This window comes from Nerophis lumbriciformis, linkage group LG21 (assembly GCF_033978685.3).
Source record: "Nerophis lumbriciformis linkage group LG21, RoL_Nlum_v2.1, whole genome shotgun sequence".
Lineage (NCBI taxonomy): Eukaryota > Metazoa > Chordata > Actinopteri > Syngnathiformes > Syngnathidae > Nerophis > Nerophis lumbriciformis.
In genome coordinates, this window is record NC_084568.2 from 23,446,925 (window position 1) to 23,473,961 (window position 27,037).

Consider the following 27,037-nt stretch of genomic DNA (forward strand, 5'->3'; position numbering starts at 1 on the left):
TTTTCAATGAAACAAGAGAAAATACGTACTCATATAGTAGTACAGTAGGCACAGTACAGTAAACTGACAGTTAATATTTAAACATTTACCATCAGGTAAATTATTCAAAATTACAATTAAAAAAAAATTGTCTGGGGGCCGGGCTGTATGTATGTATATATGTATGTATATGTATGTATATATATATATATATATATATATATATATATATATATATATATATATATATATATATATATGTATATATATATATATATATATATATATATATATATATATATATATATATATATATATATATATATGTATGTGTGGGAAAAAAAATCACAAGACTATTTCATCTCTACAGGCCTGTTTCATGAGGGGGGGTTCCCTCAATCATCAGGAGATTTTAATGGGAGCATTCACATACCATGGATTATATAGGGCACAGAGTGGGTGGGTACAGGCTGGTGTAGGGGCGTGGTGATTGGCTCATGTGTTACCTAGGAGGTGTTTCCGTCTGTGGCGGCATGCTGTTACAATTTCGCTGCGCTTGTTGAGGGATGACAGGTCTGGACGGTAAATAATAAACAGTTTTTCTTTCAAGCATAGGTTGCATCTTTTATTACCACTATTGTAAGGTGTGCTGGATGCAAGATACAATAGTGGTAATAAAAGATGCAACCTATGCTTGAAAGAAAAACTGTTTATTATTTACCGTCCAGACCTGTCATCCCTCAACAAGCGCAGCGAAATTGTAACAGCATGCCGCCACAGACGGAAACACCTCCTAGGTAACACATGAGCCAATCACCACGCCCCTACACCAGCCTGTACCCACCCACTCTGTGCCCTATATAATCCATGGTATGTGAATGCTCCCATTAAAATCTCCTGATGATTGAGGGAACCCCCCCTCATGAAACAGGCCTGTAGAGATGAAATAGTCTTGTGATTTTTTTTCCCACACATACATATATTGCGCTCTACTACGGTATCGAGCACTATTTTTTGGATAACCTTATTAAGACATATATATATATATATATATATATATATGTGTATATGTGTATATATATATATATTCCTCGCGCACTAATTGACTGAAAGAGCACGCACTTGGCACGATGATGTCATGTTATCGATGGAAAAATGCATTTTTAGATCATATGATTTGCCTGAGCAGCTAGGAGAACCCAAGAGTAACAAGCGGTTGCCTTGTTGCCTTTCCATTAAGAAAAATAAACTAGTTTTTAGTGTAAGTGTAATGCCGGGCGCTTATCATTATGTCAAGATAATGGCACTAGCATGTACTTAATTTAAGAATATTTTTCAACATATTGAGAAAAAAGGTCTCATTTTTATTTTTTTTATCTATCAAGAAAAGTGCACTTGTTATTAGTGAGAATATACTTATTTTAAGGTGTTTTTGGGTTCATTGAGGTTAGCTAATTTTAATTGTTTTGGAAAGTCTTGACAAGCCAAATGTTCTTGTTCTATTGGCAGATAATTTTCCTTAGTTCAAGTAAAATACCCCTCATTTTTGTATTTTTTTTTCTTGTTTTTGAACACTGACTTTTTGCAGGGTACCACCATGATGACCAACATTAAGCGTGGTAGGCCTAAGTCAGGGGTCGGCAACCCAAGGCTCTTTAGTGCCGCCCTAGTGGCTCCCTGGAGCTTTTTCAAACATTTATAAAATGCAAAAAGATGATGGAAAATTTTTATTTTTTATTTTAATATGTTTTCTGTAGGAGGACAAACATGACACAAACCTTCCAAATTGTTAGAAATCCTACTGTGTATATTAAATATGCTTCACTGATGAGAGTATTTGACGAGCGCAGTTTTGTCCTACTATTTTCGGCGGTCCTTGAAGTCACCGTTGTTTTGTTTGCATGCAAAACTTTCTCCGACAGTGCCACAGAAAGGCGTGTTTTATGCCACGCCTTCTTCGACTCATTTTATCCACCAAACTTTTTATGCTGTGCGTGATATGCACAAAGGTGAGCTTTGTTGATGTTATTGACTTGTTGGAGTGCCAATCAGGCATATTTGGTCAGTGCATGACTGCAAGCTAACCGATGCTAACATGCTAGTTAGGCTAGCTGTATGTACATATTGCATCATTACAAAAATGTGGCAACAGTATCCCGCAATATGTTTGGAGGAGAAAAGGTAGAAAAGGAGAAAATAAGAGTTGTAGAAATTATTGGAAACTCAAGACAGCCATGATATTATATCCTTCACAAGTGTATGTACACTTTTGACCACGCCTGTATATATATATATATATATATATATATATATATATATATATATATATATATATATAGTATGCGGCGCAAGCGCGATTATGTCACGTTTTCAATAGGAAAACGCATTTTTAGACAATATGAATTGCCTGAGTGGCTAGGAGACACAGAGTAACAAGCGGTAGAATATTGATTAAAAAGGACAGATTTAAAAAAATAATAATTTAGGATTTACTGCGGGCCGGATTTTGGATGCTGGCGGGCCGTAGTTTGGGGACCACTGAATTAAAGGCAAAAAAAACCAAAAACAGATTTGTTCTATCATTCGTTCAGAATCTTAACGATCCATCCAGGATCGACCCAATTAGGAACCAGCACTAATAAGTACCGGTACTCATTACACATCCCTAACGTTGCCTGCTGTCTTTGCATTCCGGGGTCACGCCAAAAATCGCAATGCGCCACAGCGAGAACAAATAGTATATATTATGATATATCTTATTTACCGAGGATATACCATAACAAGGGGACTCATGTGGCCCCATTTGTCACCCTTTACCTGATACATGAAACGTGACAGATTAGGTGGTGCACTATCCACATTAGCCGCCAGATGACAGTAAAGTGTTGAATATCTTAAAATGTGCTTTAAGGCAATTCCACTTTTTACCAACGTTTCAGTTGCTATGTAGTGCAGCGCTTTGCATCTTTTGTTAGCATGCTGCATTGCAAGATGATTACCCCCCCGTCTTCCTCTCACGTATGATTCACCCAAGAATGGGGCCAAAATGGCACCGATTAGGTGGAATAGCCCTTAAACAAATAACAAATATTTGACCCATTCCCCAGATTTTGTATATATATTTCTTTGCCTGTATTTGAATAATTATTGCATGCATCACACCATTTTGGTTACCCTGTATCACGATACTAATGATTATCAAAGGAAATGTTATAAGGCTAAAGTATACAATATACACTATATTGCCAAAAGTATTTGGCCACCTGCCTTGACTCACATTAGAATTTGAAGTGCCATCCCATTCCTAAACCATAGGGTTCAATATGATGCCGTTCCACCTTTTGCAGCTATTACAGCTTCAACTCTTCTGGGAAGGCTGTCCACAAGGTTGCGGAGTGTGTTTATAGGGATTTTCGACCATTCTTCCAAAAGCGCATTGGTGAGGTCACACACTGATGTTGGTCGAGAAGGCCTGGCTCTCAGTCTCTGTTCTAATTAATCCCAAAGGTGTTCTATCGGGTTCAGGTCAGGACTCTGTGCAGGCCAGTCAAGTTCATCCACACCGAACTCTGTCATCCATGTCTTTATGGACCTTGCTTTGTGCGCTGGTGCACAGTCATGTTGGAAGAGGAACTGTTCTTACAAGGTTGGGAGCATGGATTTGTCCAAAATGTTTTGGTATCCTGGAGCATTCAAAGTTCCTTTCACTGGAACTAAGGGTCCAAGCCTAACTCCTGAAAAACTGAAAAACAACCCCACACCATAATTCCTCCTCCACCAAATTTCACACTCGGCAACCTCCAAACCCAGACTCGTCCATCAGATTGCCAGATGGAAAAGCGTGATACATCACTCCAGAGAAGGTGTCTCCACTGCTTTAGAGTCCAGTGGCGACGTGCTTTACACCACTGCATCTCACGCTTTGCATTGGACTTGGTGATGTATGGTTTAGATGCAGCTGCTCGGTAATGGAAACCCATTCCATGAAGCTCTCTGCGTACTGTACGTGGGCTAATTGGAAGGTCACATGAAGTTTGGAGCTCTGTAGCAACTGACTGTGCAGAAAGTCTTTGCACTATGCGCTTCAGCATCCGCTGACCCCTCTCTGTCAGTTTACGTGGCCTACCATTTTGTGGCTGAGTTGCTGTTGTTCCCAAAATCTTCCATTTTCTTATAATAAAGCCGACAGTTGACTTTGGAATATTTAGGAGCGAGGACATTTCACGACTGGATTTGTTGCACAGGTGGCATCCTATGACAGTTCCACGCTGGAAATCACTGAGAGCGGCCCATTCTTTCACAAATGTTTGTAGAAACAGTCTCCATGCCTAAGTGCTTGATTTTATACACCTGTGGCCGGGCCAAGTGATTAGGACACCTGATTCTCATCATTTGGATGGGTGGTCAAATACTTTTGGCAATATAGTGTATGTTATGTATGTTTTTCCAAGAGTCATTTAGATGCACATACAGGAAGTCTCAAAAAAATAAAAAAAAATTCTGACAGATTCCTTACAGCACTTTGAACAATTTTCTTTTCACTAGTTTGAAATGGAAAGGGGCGCGGAGGTGCTGGCTGCCAAAACTTACCATTTTGAATAAGGTGTTATGTTGCCCCTCGACCCCTTCCTCACTAATTTCTTCCCCCATTCCTCCTGCAGACGCCATAAATCACCCTCCGTCTTCTCAGTGCTGACCCGCTGACGAACTACTCAATTAGTCATTTACAAAGCTAAAGCAGTGGCCCAGAAACACACACACACACACACACACACACACATCAGTGAGGTCAGATGTTGAATATTAATGTACACGCAGGTATTTGCTGTGCCCTTGTAATAAGAGAAGTGAATTAAAGTTTTGGACCTAATAGAGTGAACTTTTCGACTTTCGTTAATAGGCTCAAATACTGGGGGTCCGTATTGTACATTCAATAGTATGTTGCTGGTCCTACATAGTGATGTGTGGAACGATACTGAAATGTGGATACCGCCGATCCCAGATGTGTATTCTTAAATGTCGATACCCCAATCAAAATATCAATATTTTTTCATAATTTAGTTTAGGGATAATCAAACTTTTTCCACCAAAAGTCAAAGTATGCAGAGGGACATATTGATATTGTTTTTAATATAAAAAATGCTAAAACAGATATTGTGTCAAATATTTGTTATAGGTGACTAAGTACCGTATTTTTCGAACTATAAGGCGCACTTAAAATCCTTTTCATTTTCTCAAAAATCGACAGTGCGCCTTATTACCTGGTGCGCCTAATATACAGTATATAATCCTTGAGAGAGTAGTGTATGTCCAGTTACAATCATTTTTAGCTATAAATAACATCCACGAGAAATTCCAATCTGGTTTCAAAACATCTCACAGCACTGAAACGACACTCCTGAGAGTGCAAAACGTTCTGATTCTGGCTGCTGACTCTGGTAGTCCTGTGATCCTGATGCTCCTGGACCTCACAGCTGCCTTCGACATGGTGGATCACAGGATCCTACTGTCACGACTGAAGCAGTACGTAGGCATCTCAGGTGTAGCCCTAAGCTGGTTCCAGTCCTACCTAACTGACCGGAGTTTCTCTGTGCAGCTAGGAGACTTTCTCTCCTCGGTGGCCCCCCTTACCTGGGGTGTTCCTCAAGGGTCAATCCTAGGTCCCATACTCTTCCTACTGTATATACTTTAGGTGAAATCCTGGTCAAGCACAATGTCTCATTCCATTGTTATGCCGATTTTGTTCAGATCTACTTACCTCTTAAGACCACAGGACAGGTCGGAATTCAGCCCCTGCTTGACTGTCTGACTGACATTAAAGCATGGATGAGTGCTAACTTCCTCAACCTTAATGAGAGCAAGACCGAGATCATCATCTTTGGAGAAACATTTCCAGTCTCGTTTGTCAGTGCTCTCGGTCCTATGGGTGAAAACAACCGGTCCTCCGTGAGAAATCTCGGAGTGATCTTCGAGAGTGCCTTCAAATTCACCAAACAGGTCAGCTCAGTGGTTAGTACCAGCTTTTACCACCTCAGAACCCTAGCAAAGACCAAGGCCTATCTCTCCCAGAGCGACCTGGAGACTGCTATCCTCGCCTTTATCACACACCGGCTAGACAACAATAACTCACTGTACGCTGGCATTGATCAGGCATCACTCCGCCGTTTACAGCTTGTGCAAAACGCGGCTGCTCGTCTCCTCACCAGCACCAAAAAATCGCGAGCACATCACCCCAGTCCTGGCCTCACTCCACTGGCTCCCTGTCTGTCACCGCATTGATTTAAAATTACTTTTAATTGTTTTTAAATCCCTAAATGGTCTGGCCCCACAATACCTGACTGAGCTCCTACATCATCATACCTCGTCTAGAGCCTTAAGGTCAGCTGACCAAATGCTGTTGGCGGTCCCCAGATCCAGGCTAAAGACCAGAGGGGACAGAACCTTTTCCGTTGCCGCCCTTAAGCTCTGGAACAGCCTTCCCCTCCACATTATGTCAGCCTAGAGCCTGGAGGTCTTCAAAACCCTTCTTAAAGGGGAACATTATCACAATTTCAGAAGGGTTAAAACCATTAAAAATCAGTTCCCAGTGGCTTATTTTATTTTTAGAAGTTTTTTTCAAAATTTTACCCATCACGCAATATCCCTAAAAAAAGCTTCAAAGTGCCTGATTTTAACCATCGTTATATACACCCGTCCATTTTTGTGATGCCAACACAAACAAACATGGCGCATAGAACAGCAAGCTATAGCGACATTAGCTCGGATTCAGACTCGGATTTCAGCGGTTTAAGCGATTCAACAGATTACGAATGTATTGGAACGGATGGTTGTAGTGTGGAGGCAGGTAGCGAAAACGTAATTGAAGAAGAAACTGAAGCTATTGAGCCATATTGGTTTGAACCGTATGCAAGCGAAACCGACGAAAACGACACGACAGCCAGCGACACGGGAGAAAGCGAGGACAAATTTGGCGATCGCCTTCTAACCAACGATTGGTATGTGTTTGTTTGGCATTAAAGGAAACTAACAACTATGAACTAGGTTTACAGCATATGAAATACATTTGGCAACAACATGCACTTTGAGAGTGCAGACAGCCCAATTTTCATCAATTAATATATTCTGTAGACATACCCTCATCCGCTCTCTTTTCCTAAAAGCTGATCTGTCCAGTTTTGGAGTTGATGTCAGCAGACCAGGGAAGCTAGGGTCGATATTCTTCTCTTGATCATCTTCGGTGGCATAAGGGACGGTGTGAGCCAAGACATCCAGGGGGTTTAGCTCGCTCGTCTGCGGGAACAAACTGCCGCCATTGCTTGCCGTGCTACCGAGGTCATTTGTCCCTGAATTGCTCACACACTCCGGCAGATTCAATGGGGGTCTGGCGGCAGATTTCTTTGACTTTATCGTTGGAAATGCATCTGCTTTGAGTGTCGCAGGATATCCACACATTCTTGCCATCTCTGTCGTAGCATAGCTTTCGTCGGTAAAGTGTGCAGAACAAACGTCCAATTTCTTGCCACTTTCGCATCTTTGGGCCACTGGTGCAACTTGAATCTGTCCCTGTTCGTGTTGTTACACCCTCCGACAACACACCGACGAGGCATGATGTCTCCAAGGTACGGAAAACAGTCGAAAAAACGGAAAATAACACAGCTGATTTGACTCGGTGTTTGAGAAAATGGCGGATTGCTTCCCGATGTGACGTCACGTTGTGACGTCATCGCTCCGAGAGCGAATAATAGAAAGGCGTTTAATTCGCCAAAATTCACCCATTTAGAGTTCGGAAATCGGTTAAAAAAAAATATGGTCTTTTTTCTGCAACATCAAGGTATATATTGACGCTTACATAGGTCTGGTGATAATGTTCCCCTTTAAGACCTATCTCTTCTCGCTGGCCTTTGACCTGAGCTGAGTCCGCCCACTTGGCCACCATTTCTAGTCCCCCCCCCACCCCCTTCGCTTTTGTTTTATTTTTCAATTTGTCACACTTTTATTATTTAGCAAATTTTTACTTTTTAATCGAACCCTTTTACCGTATTGTTTTTGCACTATCTTGTTCAGCTCATTCATTGTTTACGTTCTTTGTTTTTTTTGTTTTGTTTTTTGTTTTGTTTTGTTTTTGTTTTTTGCTCTATGCTTTTTTAAACCTGTAAAGCACTTTGGTTCAATTTAAAAGTTGTCGTAAACGTACTATATAAATAAAGTTGACTTGACTTGACTTGACGTATAATTCTGGTTGTGCCTCCTGACTTCGGAGCAATTTTATTTGGTACATGGTGAAATGATAAGTGTGACCAGTAGATGGCAGTCAAACTTAAAAGATATGTGTCGACTGCAATATGACGCCAGTAAAAAACACCAAAACTTGAAATGCTCCATTGAGAATATAGAACATAGAACACGGCGCTCAAAAAACTGTCAAAATGTTTTTAGTACGACTTCGGTGAGCTATGAAGCCGCACCGCCTGATGGATTGTAGGCACATTAAACATACAAGTATTATTATAGTGTGTGTATAAGGACCGCAAAATGGCACCTATTAGCAGACATATTATCTGGCGTATTTTTTCGCAATATTATGCTGTGGGGAGGCGGGGCCGGCGGACCGACAGCGAGGCGTGTCCCGCCGGGGCCGACTCTGAGATGGCGGCGAGGAGGCGCGGCCGGCGATCCAGCTGTGAAGCAGGGCACACCGCAGCCCGCTCCAAGATGGCGGCGAGGAGGCGTGGACGACGAGCGAGCAGAGAGGCGGGGCGCGCCGGGAGCGAAGCCGCAATCAGGACAAGGTGCGTGGATCGCGCAGCTGCGGACAAGGTGGTCATCCTCTCGCATCGTATAAAAGGGCGGGAGACGTAAACGTCGGAAAGAGAGACGGAGTGAGGAGAAGGATCCAGAGAGAAGCGTATGGTGAGCGAGAGCAAAAGACAGCGCGAGACAGACGACGACACTGTGACGCTGAGGAGCGAACGACAGAGCAAGCAGGAGGAGGCGGATCTGAAAAGTAATCCAGCAAGAGACTTTCTTATTGAAGTAATAAAGAAGTCAAACCTGCTTACGACAATGTTATTCCTTGATGGTCCTACGAACCCGGACGACAGCCAGAGTCTGTCACATATGCAAAACCAACTTTTCCTACCTTCTGGTACCTGCTGATGTGTATTTGGGATCTGCATACGTCCTGAAAATGTGCGTGTCCGCAATTGTAGTCCGTGGTCATAAGCTTCTTCTTTTTCTCTATCTTGTTATGGGACATTCATCTTCCGCTGTTGCCATTTCAAATATAAAGTAGTGTAAAGTTCTTACTTATATCTCTCAGTAAACTCGCCATGAAAGTGCTAAAACATACCGGTGTAGTGAGTTTACATTATTCACCCAAGGAACTTTAGGTATTAGAGAGTTCCGGTCGGATGGTTTTTCACGGGACATATTTCCGGCGTTGATGTTCCACTAGTGAGTCACGGATGAAAAGATGCTGCTCCGTTATTGATTTAAGTAAAGTCTGAATGTCATTAAAACAGTTAGCGCCATCTTTTGACACTTCTTCCACTCCCGTCCTTGCACGCTGCTCAAAGTGAGCCACGTAAATAAGACTGCCCACAAAACGGCGCATCCTGAAGCGACTGTCAGAAAGCGGCTTGAAGATGATCTGTAAAATATAATCTAAGCAACATTTTGACCAAAGAACCACCATTACATGTTATGTAAACCAGTGTTTTTCAACCTTTTTTGAGCCAAGGCACATTTTTTTCATAAAAAAAAATACGAAGGCACACCACTAGCAGAAAAGGTAAAACAATAAACTCCACCAGGTTGTCGTGCCTTATTTTGAGTTTGTTGTTGTTTCCTGTGTGTCGTGCTTTAGTTCCTGTCTTGCACTGTTATTTTGGTGACCCTTCCTGTTTTGTTGATGTTCTCCTGTAGCAGCTTCACGCCTTCCTTTGAGCGGTATTGCCCGCACCTGCTTTGTTTTCGCAATCAAGACTATTTAAGTTGTGCGTACGCTATCCTTCTTTGTGGGGACATTCTTGATTGTCATGTCATGTACGGGATGTGCTTTGTGGACGCCGTCTTTGCTCCACACGCTGTAGGTTTTTGCTGTCGTCCAGCATTCTGTTTTTGTTGACTTTGTAGCCAGTTCAGTTTTACTTTTGTTTTACATAGCCATCCCTATGTTTCAGTGCATTTTCCTAGCGGCACTTGCCTTTTGTTAATTTTTGGTTTAAGCGTTACATACCTTTTTACCTGCACGCTGTTCTCTGCATATTGGGATCACGACAAACCATCCTCGACGCGTTCCGACTTCTACAAAGCAATGAACTACCTGCTGCCACCTACTGATATGGAGTAGTACATGATTACCCTGCCAAGCTCTACACAGCACAGGCCCTAGATACTAGCACATTATTATGACTATTGATTTGCAAAAAATATATTTTTTGGACCAATTAGGTGAAGTTGCATAATTTCCCACGGCACACCAATCAATATCTCACGGCACACTAGTGTGCCGCTGCACAGTGGTTGAAAATCACTGATGTAGACCACAAGGAAGTGTTTTCAATTTAGAAAAAAATCATAATAATAAGACCCCTTTAATGCGCCTTATAATCCGGTGCGCCTTTCGTATAAAAAAAGACCTGAATAGACCCGCTCATCGGCAGTGCGCCTTTTAATCCGGTGCGCCCTATGGTCCAAAAAATACGGTAATTATTATTAATTGTTTCTTAGAACATTTCAGCTTTTACTTATTACATACAGATTTTTTTGCTCTTTTTTTCCTTACTGTTAGGGGGTTAAGGTTAGGGTTACATTTTTTATGCATCATATACACAAATCGACATTATTGTGTACATCTGCTGCTACTTCTGTACATTTGATAATAATTTTTAGCTCACTATGTGTAATGATTCAAAATATTTCAATGCTTCTTGTTATGATCCGTTGCCCGGATCATGTTTTGTTCTGTTAGTTTGACTACCTCAGTTCTGTTTTCAGCACCCCTGGGTTTGTGTTCTGGTTGCCATGGGTGCTGCTTAGTTTCACCTGCCTCTGATTATCTCAGGATTCTAAAAATATTATTGTCATATAGAGTAAAATACACATTTTTGTGTTTGAAAACCTTACAAAGCCATATGTGTCTATTAAAATTATTTCAGGCATTATTAGCCATTTTGCTGTTTTTCGCCACAATCAGTCTGGCTTCCTTGTTTGCACTACGCACATTTTGACAACGTCTAATTTCGATTCCCATGCCTGTTTGTATGCTAAGCTTTCGCACGAGCATTTTCCTTATCTTTGCACGATTGTTTGATTTATGCAAATAAATCATTGTCTCACCTGCACGTTGCATCCAAGGTTTCCTGCGTCGTTACACTTCTAAAGACGGCCACACCTTTCTATCACTGCTAAACTGCCTATAGTTTTTATGTTTATGGTTGAGAAGTTTAAGAGTGCTTACTTATTAACATGTCTGTGTTTTTAACATATTTATCTCTATATATGTATGGTATTTATTTTAACATGTCCCAAAGCTACGAGAAATTGAAGTGGAATTTTGAACCAAGTTTCGTTGTGTATTGTGTGAAATAACAATAAAATAATCGTATCTAAACTCAGTAGGGAAGAGATTCATAGCTGGGGTGGGGGATGGGGGTGTTAATCATTTTGCAATGCAGTCTGCTGAAAATGATGGAAAGTGCCACTCGACGCTGTGGCCAAAGTTGGAATTGCCATAAAACTTATTTTAAAACATAGCCCCCGCCCCCAAATTTGTCACGTTTTATGTGTCAGGTGAACTGAGACAAAGGTGGCCACATGAATCCCCTTCCTACCATATATTAAGGTTCTATTAAGCACTTTACCTATTGTGTACCTCTTAACTCGAGGGTCAGCAACCCACGGCTCTTTGGTGCCACCCTAGTGGCTCCCAGGAGAATTTAAAAAAAAGGATTGAAAATGGAAAAAGATGGGGGAAGAATAATTGTTTTGTTTTACTGTGTTGTTTGTTTGAGGACAACATGACACAAACCTTCCCAATTATTAGAAAGCTCACTGTTTAATATGTTTGTGTGTATGCTTCACTGATGAGAGGATTTGGTGAACATTGTTTTGTCCTACTAATTTCGGCGGTTCTTGAACTCACCATAGTGTGGACTGTGACGCAACAGTTTGTTTACATGTAAAATATCCCCAACCCTTCTTTGTCTCATTTTGTCCACCAAACGTTGTATGCTGTGTGTGAATGCACAAAGGTGAGCTTTGTTGATGTTATTGACTTGTTGGAGTGCTAATCAGGCATATTTGGTCAGTGCATGACTGCAAGCTAATCAATGCTAGCATGCTATTTAGGCTAGCTGTATGTACATATTGCATCATTATGCTTCATTTGTAGGTATATTTGAGCTCATTTTAATATCCTTTACTTTTATCCTCTTTGTATATAATTTAGTTTTGCATGTCTCATGACACATTATCTGTATGTAATATCGGCTGCATTTTTGATATTTTTGTGTGCTGTGTTGTTCCAGACCACCGCAAACATTACCTAGCTTGCCAAAGACTGTAACAAATCTAATAAAATAAGACAGCCTACTGTTTTTTTTTTAACTTGGACACACACATGTATACCTTTGGTCATTAAAAGCCAGTAATTTCCAGGAAAAATCTCAACTTCTGAATAGCTTCTGATTTACTAATGGTTTCTAATGTTGTAAAAATGTGGAGAATAAATATTACATGTCAACCTTTCTGTCAACGAAGATTTGCTTCAGCCTGCGACACATTTTGATTAGGGATGTCCGATAATGGCTTTTTGCCGATATCCGATATTCCGATATTGTCCAACTCTTTAATTACCGATACCAATATCAACCGATACCAACAATACCGATATATACAGTCGTGGATTCAACATATTATTATGCCTAATTTGGACAACCAGGTATGGTGAAGATAAGGTCCTTTTATTAAAAATTAATAAAATAAAATAAAATAAATAAATGAAAAACATTTTCTTGAATAAAAAAGAAAGTAAAACAGTATAAAAACAGTTACATAGAAACTAGTAATTAATGAAAATTAGTAAAATGAACTGTTAAGAGGTTAGTACTATTAGTGGACCAGTAGCACACACAATCATGTGTGCTTACGGACTGTATCCCTTGCAGACTGTATTGATATATATTGATATATAATGTAGGAACCAGAATATTAATAACAGAAAGAAACAACCCTTTTGTGCGAATGAGTGTGAATGAGTGTAAATGGGGTAGGGAGGTTTTTTGGGTTGGTGCACTAATTGTAAGTGTATCTTGTGTTTTTTATGTTGATTTAATAAAAATAAAATAAAAAATAAAAAAATGAAAAAACACTGATACCGATAATAAAAAAAACAATACCGATAATTTCGGATATTACATTTTAAAGCATTTCTCGGCCGATAATATCGGCAAGCCGATATCGGACATCTCTCTTTTTGATAGTAGGTTATCATAGCTAATATAGACACTTGCGTCATGTGTTGCCTTCATTATAAGACTTCTATACGGCTTTTAATTTTTTGCGGCTCCAGACAGATTTGTTTTTTGTATTTTTGGTCCAAAAGTGCTATGTGGAAGTTGCCTCCTAGCAGCTCCACTGTCAGACACAGCACAGGAGCCAAGCGTGCAGGTTCTAACAAGGTTTTAATAAACATAGGTTCTTAACAAAAGTTTTCTCCAGCAGAACGCAACATTTCAGTCGCGTCCGTATCCTCTCTGTCTCTCTCACTGTTAAAGACAACAGATGATTAGATTAACACGTACCACCTGTGAAATCTAATCACCTGCCAGCTTTGTCTCGCCGTCAGCACTGCCACGCCCCCGTCTGATAGTGCTCTGTCCTCAGCACCATGGACAGAGGCAGTGACCTTTGCTCCTGCAGGCAGCGCTGCCAACATCTCCCCCCACAGGCTCTTTCAACGTTTTGGGTTGCCGACCCCTGCTTTAACTGATATCATGATTATGCTTTGTAAGTAGTAGCTCATACACCCCTTCTTCTAATTAAAAAATGTGGCTTGGCTTTGTTTAATGCTGCAAAATATATGTTTTTGCATCATTATAACTTATGAACCGTAATAAAACTTTATAACACACCAGGAAACAAAACCTCCCGCACAAGAAATGGTGATAATTGCAATGGTCTGTTTTTGTTGTTGATGAGCCCACACAGATGGGCTGGGACAGACGGAGGGTTGATAAATGATTCATCTATGTTGGTCTCCACAGAGAAGATGCAAGCACGTCCTCGGAGGAGAACCACTTCAAACTGCAGTAGTGAAAGGAGAAGCAAGCAAATATGCCATCATTCAACGTGTGCACTGGAGCCTGTGCACATGTTATCTTGAAGTGATGGAGCAATGAAAAAGAAAGCTATTTAGGGCCACACACAACCCGGGGTAGAATGAGTGCAGCTTGTACGTGAACAGAAAAGTATCTTCATTGCATAAAGATGTTATGATTGCACTTATTTTGAAGTGCTTAAAAATGCAGCTATTAATTTGATTTTTTTAGTTGAGGACCCAAAAACAAAAATAATCTATTAAGAAGGAAAGCATAACTGCCAAAATATTTGAAAGAAATTATAGTATATGACATTCCTATAAGTATTTGCAACACCCTCATTGTAAAAACATTACTTTGCTCGAGTTATTAGTGCAACGATACACAAAATTCCCGGTTCAGTTCGATACTTTAGTGACACAGTGAAATATTCATAGTTCTTTTTTTTTTAAGACATAAGGTAATGGCCTACATAATTAGTTATTATTATTTATTTATTTCAAACGATAAGAAATATGCCCTGAGAAAATATAACTTTTATATAATAACTTAAATCACATGTGTAAAATTCAAGGCCCGGGGGCCAAATCTGACCCGCCAACATTATTTTATGTGGCTCGCGAAAGCCTGTAAATAAAATGTGTTAATAAAATGCTTAATATTTTCTTACAAATTATATTTGTTCTTTCCCTTTTGACATTAAAAGTCATGTACTGCATGCAATTGCAAATCTTTTAAAATTCAATATTATCAAAATATTATATTATCATGTTCTCCAAATATATTTTTTGTTAAAATAAAGATAGATACTGTACCTAAATATCTGCTTGACTTATGATTTCAAAACAAATTATCAATCAAATTGTAGAATGTAAAATTGGCAATAGATTTTACGGTCAAATTCCGCCTACTGAGTTTTTTTACCGTAAAATCAACTTTGGTACTGTTTTTTTTGCATATACAGTAAGACACTAACATTAAAAAAAAAAGAAAACAAGAAGATTTTACGGTAAAAAAAAACAACCGAAAAACTGGCTGCTCTGTTGCTTGAATTTTACCGCTATATGCTATATTGTTTTATATGCTGTAAAAAAAACAAAAAAAAAAAACACTGCGTTTACTGTAAAATTCTGGTGACTGAGCTGCGAGTTTTTAAAGTAAAATTAAAATTTTTTTTTTGCAGCTTATATAAAAAAAAATATTTTTAATGTATTATATAAACATGTATATTCATATATAACTCAGTGTTAAAAGCGGCCCTCTGAGGACATCCATAACTGCAATGTGGCCCTCAAAGAATATGAACACTTAAATAATTTGTCTGCACATACAACATATAAGACCTTTAGTATATCAGTATGTGGAATTAAATTATGAAATGGACTAAGCAAAGAAGGCCAATTTGATCCAGTTTAAGAAACGGTTGAAACTCAAAGTGTTTATAAAGTACATAGATGACGACTCCTGATAAACAATTGAATCTTTTGAAAAATGCGATCATCTTTGCCATCTTATTGTATGAACCACAACGTATTTAATTACTTATTTATGAAAACAGTTGTATTTATTGTTAATTTATTTAAATTCAATTGAGAACAGGAAGTTAGTGAACAAATGTGTTAGTAATTGCAATGAACGGGTAGGATTAGATCAACTCTCCTTCTTCCGACTCCTTTTCGGACATGTTGTAATAAGAAAATGGAAAAATGTGAAATATGTGATTTATCGTGTTGTAACTGTATGCATGTTCGAAATAAACCTAAACACTATTTTTTTTTCCTGTAATACGCTTTTTTTTTTACGCATTCTAACTCGTAAGTAAAAGTCCCTTCACAGAAGAGCCAATGACTACACCTCAATTCTGCCCATAAAATCCAATAAATAAACATTCAAAAAGCGCATTTACATTTCGTGTTTTCAATATTGACCAAATATTAGTGATATTTGTCACGATCTGTTGCCCGGATCATGTTTTGTTTAGTTAAAGACTACCTTAGTTCTGTTTCAGCACCCCTGGGTTTGTGTGTTCTTGGTTGCCATGGGTGCGGATTAGTTTCACCTGCCTGTGATTAGTGTTCGGGACGCTCACCTGCTCCCGGGCACTAATCAGAAAGCTACTTATTCCTGCTTTTTGCTGTCTTGTTTGCTTCACGCAACAGTTACGTCGTTTACCTTTTGATTCCTGATTCAATGCCAAGTCTTCCTGTTAACTATTTCCTTAGGTTCCCGTGCAATCGGCACACTTTTCGGTATTTTTGTATTCCTGACCGATTTGTGAAGAATACATCATTCTCCTACCTGCACACTGTCTCCGGAGTTCCATCTGCATCCTGGGAAAACGATCCGCGCATTGCCATGCGACCCCGACGTGACTACATTTTTATTATAAGCGCCAAGGCAGACAAACTATTTGAACACTTCTGTGTGCCAATGTTTGCATCATCGAGTGGTCTGCTGCTTCCTTGCTGCCTAAAAGTTTATTGTAGATCATAAACCATGCATCTCACCTGGACAGAAGAAGTCTGAGTAGGTATTCCGACAAGTTGATACACTTTGACAGCCATTTAGGACCCGATACTGGCGAGGACGACACGGAAAAAACGCTTGTGCAGTTCCCCTTTAAATTTGTGGAACTTGTGAAAATCTAACCGATAATTATGAATGACAGCTTTGACAACTCAGAAGACTTAACGTATTTTCCGGAATATAAGGCTCACTTAAAAAAAATGTTTTTTATCTCAAAACTCGACAGTGCGCCTTATACCCTGGTGCGCCTAATGTAAGGAATGATTCTGGTTTTGCTTACCGACCTCGAAGCTATTTTATTTGGCACATGGTGAAATGATAAGTGTGACCAGTACATGGCAGTCAAACATAAGAGATAAGTGTAGACTGCAATTTGACTCAAGTAAACAACACTAACATGTTATATGCCATCTATCCATTCATATATGTGCCATTGAAAATATAGAACATTACACCCAGCGCCAAAAATCTATCAAAATGTTTTAGTACAATTTTGGTAAGCTATGAAGCCACGCCGCTTGATGGATTGTACTGTGCTTCAACATACGAGTATTATTATGGTGTGTATAAGGTAAGACATATTATCTGCCGGTTTGTTTCGCAATATTATGCAAAAGCAACTTTTCTTACCTTCTGGTACCTGCTGATCTGCATAAGTCCTGAAAAATTCCACGTAGTCCGTGACAACACCGTAGTTGATAAGCTTCTTTTTTTTTCACTATCTTCTTGTTACGGGACATTCAACCGATGCTGTTGCCATTTCTAATATAAAGTAGTGTAAAGTTGTTACTTATATATGTCATGAAAGCGCTAAAACATACCGGTGTAGTGAGTTTACATTATTCACCCAAGGAACTTTAGTTATTAGAGAGTTCCGGTCAGAGAGTTTTTCACGGGACACATTTCCGGCAGATGAGGAGATGCCGCTCCATTATTGATTTAAGTAAAGTCTGATTGCCATTAAAACAGTTAGCTCCATCTTTTGACACTTCTTCCACATCCGTCCTTGCACGCTACACCGCTACAACAAAGATGACGGGGTGTAGACGCCGCCGAAGGTGAGCCACGTAAAAAAGACCGCCCACAAAACGGCGCATCCTGAAGTGACTGTCAGATCTGTAAAACATCATCTATGCAACATTTTGACCAAAAAAACACCATTACATGTTATGTAGACCACAAGGAAATGTTTTAAATATAGAAACAAAAAATACTCCTTTAATGCGCCTTATGATCCGGTGCGCCTTATATATAAAAAAAAGATCAAAAATAGACCATTCATCGGCAGTGCGCCTTATAATCTGGTGCGCCCTAGGGTCCGGGAAATACGGTAACCAATGTTCCTTCTCGGTTGACAAGCCAAATGTTCAAATCAAAAATATTAATTGTGGAATACACTGTGGTTCACCATTTCTACGTAAATAACATGTTTCTGTATGTGTAAATCAGCTATTCAGAGGCCAGCAAGAACATCGCGTTTCCACGTCACACTTTCGAGCCCTACTGTGCAGTTATAACTAGAGATGTCCGATAATATCGGACTGCCGATATTATCGGACGATAAATGCTTTAAAATGTAATATCGGAAATTATCGGTATCGGTTTCAAAAAGTAATATGTATGACTTTTTAAAACGCCGCTGTACGGAATGGTTCACAGACATAGGGAGAAGTACAGAGCGCCAATAAACCTTAAAGGCACTGCCTTTGCCTGCCGGCTCAATCACATAATATCTACGGCTTTCCACACACACAAGTGAATGCAAAGCATACTTGGTCAACAGCCATACAGGTCACACTGAGGGTGGCCGTATAAACAATTGTAACACTGTTACAAATATGCGCCACACTGTGAACCCACACCAAACAAGAATGACAAACACATTTTGGGAGAACATCCGCACCGTAACACAACATAAACACAACAGAACAAATACCAAGAACCCCTTGCAGCACTAACTCTTCAGGGACGCTACAATATACACCCCCTCGCTACCTCCTACCCCCCCCCCCCCCCCAACCCCACCCACCTCAACCTCCTCATGTCCCAAATTCCAAGCTGCTGTTTAAAAAAAATAATGCACTTTGTAACTTCAATAATAAATATGGCAGTGTCATGTTGGCATTTTTTTCCATAACTTGAGTTGATTTATTTTGGAAGACCTTGTTACATTGTTTAATGCATCCAGCGGGGCATCAAAACAAAATTAGGCATAATAATGTGTTAATTCCACGACTGTATATATTGGTATCGGTTGGTATCGGAATCGGTAATTAAGAGTTGGACAATATCGGAATATCGGATATCTGCAAAAAAGCCATAATCGGACATCTCTAGTTATAACTAATTGTAGGGTTTTGGAAGTGTAAGTATAGATTCACAAAAAGTGCAATGCCATGCTGCAAACATTTGATCTGCAAACAAACAAACAAGATAACAGGATTGTTAATGAAGCCTCTGCGGATTATTCTTGTCACCCTTCCTCTTGTCAACCAGCACGCTGAAAGCTGCAGCATCTCTGAAGATTTACATGGTGTTGTCGTATAATGTGAAAATAGTATTACAATTGGTTTAATAACAAAAATAATGTGTGGAAAAACAACAAAAAGGGTGTGAAGGAGTGGGGCTGTGAACGTTATATACGTATGTGTGTGTGTGTGTGTGTGTGTGTGTGTGTGTGTGTGTGTGTGTGTGTGTGTGTGTGTGTGTGTGTGTGTGTGCGTGTGTGTTTACATGGAAGGATGCCGGCTTTCGTGTGCGTGTGACGCTGGCGGGGATTTCATAAAGCAGATTAAAATCAAAAGCGAATGACATTCAAAATGAAGCAGAAAGGATCAGACTCCAGACTGTGTTTGGGGTTTGATGGACTGTCAAGATTTGTATTTCTGAGATTACCCACCTGCTGTCATGTGATGAGTTATTGTGGGGAAGGCTTTTCAGTATAATTCCACTCTTTTCATGTTTCTTGTGTGCGGATCCACCAAGCGTAATTCATTCCCCATTAGGCGACTTATTGAGGAATAAAGCCTGTCATAATTAGGGTTGTCTAACGATTATAATATTTAATCACAGTTTATTCCTAGTTAATTCAAAATTAATTGCGACTTGTCGCAGATGAATATAATTTTTCGTCATTAATAAGTGCACCCTAAACAAATCATTTTCAAGTTTTTATTGCCATGACTGGACAATCGGTTTGCTTTAAGACATGTGTTTTTTTAAACAGCTCAACACAAAATGGACCTAAAGACGCTTTTAAAGACGATAAAAAATTACCTGCAAAAAGTTGGTGTCTTGCCAGATTTTGTATTTTGTAGGAATACATCATTTGTATTCCTGCTGTAGGAGCACTTGCATTCAGAGGAGGAACTACACCTTGTTTGAATACCAGTTTTAAGCATTATTTTAAACAATTGTGGATTGTTACGATCATGGTTTGACTGCCAAAATGAATTGCGACTCATCGCGGATGAATAACATTTTTCGCCGTTAATAAGTGTACCCTAGACAAATCATGTTCAAGTTTTTATTGCCATGACTGGACAATCGGTTTGCTCTAATGACATGTGTTTTCACGCTTTTAATGACAATAAAAAATGACCTGCAAAAAGTTGATGTCATGCCAGTTTTTGTATTTTGTAAGAATACATCATTTGTATTCCTGCTGTAGGAGCACTTGCATTCAGAGGAGGAACTACACCTTTTTTTAATACCAGTTTTAAGCATTATTTAAAACAAATTGTGGATTTTTACGATCATAGTTTGATTGCCAAAGTTAATTGTGACTCATCGCAGATAAATATAATTTTTCGTCATTAATAAGTGCACCCTCGACAGGTCATTTTCAAGTTTTTATTGCCATGACTGGACACTCAGTGTGCTTTAATGACATGTTTTTTTTTAAATATTAAGCTTTTTTAAACAGCTCAACACAAAATGGACCTACAGACGCTTTTAATGACGATAAAAAATGACCTGCAAAAAATTAGTGTCTTGCCAGATTTTGTATTTTGTAGGAATACATCATTTGTATTCTTGCTGTAGGAGCACTTGCATTCAGAGGAGGAACTACACCTTGTTTTAATACCAGTTTTAAGCATTATTAAAAAACAATTGTGGATTTTTACGATCATGGTTTGATTGCCAAAATTAATTGCGACTCATCGCAGATGAATAAAATTGTTCGCCGTTAATAAGTGTACCCTAGACAAATCATGATCAAGTTTTTTATTGCCATGACTGGACAATCGGTTTGCTTTAATGACATATGTTTTTAAATGTTAAGCTTTTTTAAACAGCTCAACACAAAATGGACATAAAGACACTTTTAAAGACGATAAAAATTACCTGGAAAAAGTTGGTGTATTACCAGATTTTGTTTTTTGTAAGAATACATAATTTGTATTCCTGCTGTAGGAGTACTTGCATTCAGATGAGGAACTACACCTTGTTTGAATACCAGTTGTAAGCATTATTTAAAAACATTTGTGGATTGTTACGATCATGGTTTGACTGCCAAAATGAATTGCGACTCATCGCGGATGAATAACATTTTTCGGCGTTAATAAGTGTACCCTAAACAAATCATGTTCAAGTTTTAATTGCCATGACTGGACAATCAGTTTGCTCTAAAGACATGTGTTTTTACGCTTTTAATGACAATAAAAAATTACCTGCAAAAAGTTAGTGTCTTGCCAGTTTTTGTATTTTGTAGGAATACATCATTTGTATTCCTGCTGTAGGAGCACTTGCATTCAGAGGAGGAACTACACCTTTTTTTAATACCAGTTTTAAGCATTATTTTTAAAAAAAAAGTGGATTTTTACGATCATAGTTTCATTGCCAAAATTAATTGTGACTCATCGCAGTTGAATATAATTTTTTGTCGTTAATAAGTGCACCCTAGACAAATCATGTTAAAGTTTTTTATTGCCATGACTGGACAATCAGTTTGCTTTAATGACATGTGTTTTTACGCTTTTAATGACGATAAAAAATGACCTGAAAAAATTGTGTGTCGTGCCAGATTTTGTATTTTGTAGGAATACATCATTTGTATTCCTGCTGTAGGAGCACTTGCATTCAGAGGAAGAACTACACCTTGTTTTAATACCAGTTTTAAGCATTATTAAAAAAAAAATTGTGAATTTTTACGATCATGGTTTGATTGCCAAAATTAATTGCGACTCATCGCAGATTAATAAAATTGTTCGCCGTTAATAAGTGTACCCTCGACAAATCATGATCAAGTTTTTTATTGCCATTACTGGACAATCGGTTTGCTTTAATGACATATGTTTTTAAATGTTAAGCTTTTTTAAACAGCTCAACACAAAATGGACATAAAGACACTTTTAAAGACGATGAAAAATTACCTGGAAAAAGTTGGTGTATTACCAGATTTAGTTTTTTGTAAGAATACATAATTTGTATTCCTGCTGTAGGAGTACTTGCATTCAGAGGAGGAACTACACTTTGTTTGAATACCAGTTTTAAGCATTATTTAAAAGAAATTGTGGATTGTTACGATAATGGTTTGACTGCCAAAATGAATTGCGACTCATCGCGGATGAATAACATTTTTCGCCGTTAATAAGTGTACCCTAGACAAATCATGTTCAAGTTTTTATTGCCATGACTGGACAATCAGTTTGCTCTAAAGACATGTGTTTTTACGCTTTTAATGACAATAAAAAATTACCTGCAAAAAGTTAGTGTCTTGCCAGTTTTTGTATTTTGTAGGAATACATCATTTGTATTCCTGCTGTAGGAGCACTTGCATTCAGAGGAGGGACTACACCTTTTTTTAATACCAGTTTTAAGCATTATTTAAAAAAAAAAAATGTGGATTTTACGATCATAGTTTCATTGCCAAAATTAATTGCGACTCATCGCAGATGAATATAATTTTTCGTTGTTAATAAGTGCACCCTCGACAGGTAATTTTCAAGTTTTTATTGCCATGACTGGACACTCAGTTTGCTTTAATGACATGGGTTTTTAAATATTAAGCTTTTTTAAACAGTTCAACACAAAATGGACCTAAAGACGCTTTTAAAGACGATAAAAAATGACCTCCAAAAAGTTAGTGTCCTGCCAGATTTTGTATTTTGTAGGAATACATCATTTGCATTCCTGCTGTAGGAGCACTTGCATTCAGAGGAGGACCTACACCTTGTTTTAATACCAGTTTTAAGCATTTGTGGATTGTTATGATCATGGTTTTATTGCCAAAGATGTTTGGTAATGTAATATGTTATATTTATACCTGAATAAATGCTTCTGATATTCTGCACATTACATGTCGTACAAGTTAATGGTATTCATATCTCTGATTTGACAATGTTTTAACCTTCGCTATTTATTAATAAAAGGTATTATTCAGCCAGCTAAACTTTCTTTATTGTGGACTATCAATCAGAACATGTTATAAAATAATATACACTTCAGTTTAATCTGCCAGAAATATTTGGGTAGAAAATCACAGATTACATTACAAAGCATGATCGTAATGTAAAACAATTTTTCATTTTTTAGACCGGGTTTGACGTATTGCGCTTTTATTGTTTTTACATTTTATGTTACCAATGCACTTAACCGTGATCCAAACACAGAAGTAAATATTCGGCAAAGCACGCCAGCAGGCTTTCGCTCCAATGATATCAAGCAATCGAAGATAAAAGAGGCTTGTCTTGTCAGGAGAACGACCTGCCATGACTTTGGATACGGGATTTCCATAATGTACCCTTTTCTTTGTGCTTTTGTGGTCGCTACTTTTGAGCTTGTGCCTCAACAATAACTGAGTGCCATTACATTTTCCCACGCTACGGATTGGACCGAGGTGTCAAAAAGGAGTCAGGATGAGCCGTTATAGGAACTAATAGTTCACGTGTTGTTATTGCGTAACTTTTACTGCCCTAGTCATAACTAAATAGGAGCATCGAAGCTTTTGAAAATGTCATTTTTTTATTGCTAATCCTGTCATGGCCCGGGCGCATGCCAATGCGCACTCATCTGCGTGCGCCATTCCTGCTGAGGCTACGCACCTGTGTAGCCTCACTTAGCGCACCTGAAGCTGATCAAAGGACCCGCCTTCATAAGCTTGCATAACCTGCTATTCCGCGCCAGAACGTAGTTTTCTGTTCGCGTACAGTAAGCCAACTAACGACGCTCTATGCATTTCTCTCTCCGTGTTTATTCCCCCCGTCATGTTGATTGGTCTTGTGTTCTCCCCTTGTCGTTCCTTGCAGCTACCCTTTCGTTCCCGCGTGACGAGCTGTGCGTCTCGTCTTCCCGCGTTCCCTCTGCTTCCCTGACTGCCTCTTGGATCTCGACCTCCCGCCTGAACACGGACCTTCGACGCCCCGCTATAGCCCCCGACTTTCCTGCCTGTTCACGGATCTACGAGCCTATCTTTCCCCTCCGGAACTTCCGCCTCGCGCTCAACACTCCAAGTAACACACAACAGTTATATCACACACATAGTCGCGCATAATACACACTCTGGGATTTAGTCACACTTCATTCCTGATTATTTCAGAATCAGAATAGTTTTATTGCCATTGTTTCACAAACTAGGAATTTTTCTTGGTGCAATCGTGCAACATAAAACACATATAACACAGATTTGGTAATAACAATAGCTGTAACTGAGCTATCAGATCTTGTTATAGATTTAGAAGGAATTCAAAGGAGCTACTGTTGGAGTTATTGTTCATGTGCCTAATGGCCGAGGGGAAAAAAACTGTTCAGGTGGCAGGAGGTGTGGGTCTGGATGGACCGTAGTCTCCTGCCTGAGGAGAGAGGGGATAATAGTTTGTGTCCAGGGTGAGAAGAGTCAGCTGTGATCCGACCCACACGCCTCCTGGTCCTGGAGGAGAACAAGTCCTGGAGGGATAGGAGCTTGCAGCCAATCACCTTCTCAGCAGCACGTACCATGCGCTGCAGTCGATGCTTATCCTGGACTGTGACGCCGGGGAACCACACGGTGATGGAGGAGGAGAGGATGGACTCGATGATGGCTGAGTAAAACTGCACCAGCATCTCGGTCGGCACCTTAAGTTTCCTCAGCTGCCGCAGGAAGTACATCCTCTGCTGAGCCTCCTTGATGAGGGAGCTGATGGTCGGCTCCCACTTGAGGTCTTGGGTGATGGTGGTGCCCAAGAAACGGAAGGAGTCCACAATGCAGACGGGGGTGGGAGAGTCAATCAGGGTGAGGGGGGATGGTGGGGCTGTGACTTTCCTGAAGTCCATGATCATCTCCACTGTTTTCTTATTATTATATTATATATATATATATATATATATATATATATATATATATATATATATATATATATATATATATATATATATATTCTTATATATATATTGTGCATATATAATATTTAAAAATAGAGCTTTAACTACGCCCCTGTTGTCTGTGCCGTCTTCTCCCCCCGTACACAACAAATCCTCTTTAATGTAGATTGGAACTAATTGTTTTTCCTATACCCACTTGGAGGACGATACACGTACATACAACAGTGATGGTTAAAATCAGCAATGCATTGAGGCATCGCCATAATTGTCTAAGATTGGATGGTTCGAAAAAAGAAAACATAAACTAACAGAGGGAGAATTGCAATGCATTGCTTCAGATGTCACTATCACAGAGCGCTCTGCGTCTTCCACTTTGGATTTGGTGATTGCAGCAAGCTGCTGCCTTGCTTGCTGAATGAAAATGTGTCAGCTTACCATCCAGCAAATGAACCATTCACTCTAGGGATACAACAGCGTTTGCTCAACGCTTTCCATGTTCAAAATGGTCATAATCGAGATTATTTTTAAGGTACAGTACTCACTACATTTGATACATATCCATTCTCAACCTTTAGAGAGAACATTCTTAGACATATACCTGTATATTTAAGATAAGCACACACAAAAATGGTTTGTTCTTGCTCTCTAGTAGAATGCAAAGTGACGTTATACATATTTTTTTAACATCAAAACTGTAGCCGCCATTATAATGTGCATTGCTGTTTTCAAACGACCGTAAGTCTTGAACTATAGAAAGTACTTCAATGGTCGAAATATGCGCTTTTGGGTGTTATACGAGTTATTACGGGAATATATGTCACAGCAACTCAGACGAGGAACAAAGCAAAGTGGGCGGGGTTTGTTTTTAGAGCAGCCAGCCAAAAACACATGTGTCAGAAACAGATGCAAAAGCAATTTTGTTCCACACATTTCTGCATAAAAGTGATAATATATCATATTGTAGGTGTTTATTACCCTTTGCATTCATATTTTGCTGTTTGTTACATTTTTGTTGTGTTTTGCTTGATTTTAAAAGATGTCTATCGAGGAGCTGGTCTGAGAAGTAAAGAGTAAATGGTAAAATGGGTTGTACTTGTGTAACGCTTTTCTACCTTTTTTAAGAAACTCAAAGGGCTTTGACACTATTTTCCACATTCACCCATTCACACACCGATGGTGGGAGCTGCCATGCACGGCACTAACCAGGCCCATCAGGAGCAAGGGTGAAGTGTCTTGCTCAAGGACACAACGGACGTGACTAGGATGGTAGAAGGTGGAGATTGAACCAGTAACCCTCAGATTGCTGGCACGGCCACTCTCCCAACTTCGCCACGCCGTCACCTAAGTAGACTTAGACTTCCTTTTTATTGTCATTCAAATTTGAACTTTACAGTACAGATAAGAACAACATTTTGTTGCATTAGCTCATGGCAGTGCAGGATAAAAAAAACCCAATAAGGTGCAGATATAAATAGATAGATTACTGTACAGAAAAATATTAGGGATGTCCGATAATGGCTTTTTGCCGATATCCGATATTCCAATATTGTCCAACTCTTTAATTACCGATACTGATATCAACCGATATATACGGTCGTGGAATTAACACATTATTATGCCTAACTTGGACAACCACGTATGGTGAAGATAAGGTACTTTAAAAAAAATAAAAAATAAAAAAAATAAGATAAATAAATTAAAAGTAAAACAATATAAAAACAGTTACATAGAAACTAGTAATTAATGAAAATGAGTAAAATTAACTGTTAAAGGTTAGTACTATTAGTGGACCAGCAGCACGCACAATCATGTGTGCTTACGGACTGCATCCCTTGCAGACTGTATTGATATATATTGATATATAATGTAGGAACCAGAATATTAATAACAGAAATAAACAACCCTTTTGT